This window comes from Myotis nattereri, assembly GCF_964212035.1.
Source record: "Myotis nattereri genome assembly, chromosome: 4".
Classification (NCBI taxonomy): Eukaryota; Metazoa; Chordata; class Mammalia; order Chiroptera; family Vespertilionidae; genus Myotis; species Myotis nattereri.
The window spans coordinates 103,502,403-103,503,959 of record NC_138079.1 but is presented as its reverse complement, the minus strand read 5'-3'; positions in this window follow the sequence as shown (position 1 = coordinate 103,503,959).

Below are 1,557 nucleotides of genomic sequence, written 5' to 3'. Positions count from 1 at the left end.
TGACTCCTTCCTGAATACTCGATGACCCCCGGAGCAGGAACTTCCTCAGCTCATGCCCCCTGCCCCTCATTAAACAGCTGTATAAAAAGAAGCCCCCACTCCCTGTTGGCGGGAATTCACTGGCTCCTCCTTTGGGGCTCCTGAGTCTCGCCCAAGAACGTGGATTAAACCGCTTTTCCCTTTTCTGACCCGCTTGACTCTCTTTGTGTTCCTGCGTCACGAACTTTACAAGCACCTCTACGTCCGCCCACACGCCCAAAGGCTTGCAAAATTCTGAGTCACTGACGTGGAATCCTGCACAGCACTGCCTCATATCAAGAGATCCATTTCATGGCACAGCAGGTCGAATATTTATTTCTGTGTAGCAAGCCACTTAGAAACTCAAGAGTGTGAAATAAAAACATGCATTATTTCTCATAATTCTGTGGGATTCATCCAGGGCTTAGCTTGGGCCCAGGGCTCTTCAACTCCAGGTGGTGTTGACTGAGCTCACAAAGTTGCTTGTATAAAACCGGGCTGAGTGTAGGTGGAAGAAGGCTTCAGGGACATGACGGGCCCCTCTGTGGTCCTCCACGTGGCCTCTCTCTGTACATGTACATGAGATCATGCCATTCAGCAGGCTAGTCCAAGCTGCTTCATACATGGCAGCTGGCTGATCCTCAGGGAGGAAGTGGAAACTGTCCGCCGTTCTTTTAAGGCCCAGGCTCAAACCCCAGAACTTTACTTCCACCATTATCAGTCAAAGGAAGTTGAAAGGCCAATGCAGACTCAAGGGGAGGGGAAACTAATGCTACCTTTTGATGTCAGGAACAGCTTGTGTGTACAAAGGTGTGAAGAATTTCCAATAGTAATTTTTTGAGACCACTGACCGCAGTCCCCAATAGCTAAAATATAGAGGCTTTGGAATTAAGGGTGGGAAGCAGTACTGACATCTTCATCATTGCTCTCGTTGACTGAATTGAGGACTTCACTATTACAATAAAAACTTTTAAGCCATTAGAAAAAAATGTGGAAGAGGAACTTGGGGTAGGACAGGATTCTTTCACAAAACACACAAAAAGACTAAGCATAAAAGGTACATTTTTCTATATTAAAGTAAAAACTGTTCACCACAAAGTGAAAAGACAAGATGCAAACTGAGGTACTTTCAACACAAATCACTGATAAAAATTTAATATCCAAAAAAGAGCGCCAAGAAACAATAAGAAAAAGACACACCATTTAACAGAAAATTGGACCAGAGAAGACAGTCTTGGCCAATGAACAGGTGGGAAGATGCGGCAATAATCGTGGAATGAGAGTAAAGCCACAAGCAGCCCCACTTCAAACCCATCGGACTGACAAGACCAGCTCTGGGTGGCGATGCCCGCACGCTCCCGCGGCGTTGGACTCCCACGCACACCCCCGTGGGGCGGCTCTGGATCCGCGAGGGCTCAAGTTTCTTGCCCCGGGAGGGCGTGGCCAAAATCAGTGTTGCTTAGCAACCGAGGCCAGCCGCGCGATGGGGCCAATTCCGGCGCGCTTCCGCCCCGCCCCGGTATACCGGAAGTGAAGCTT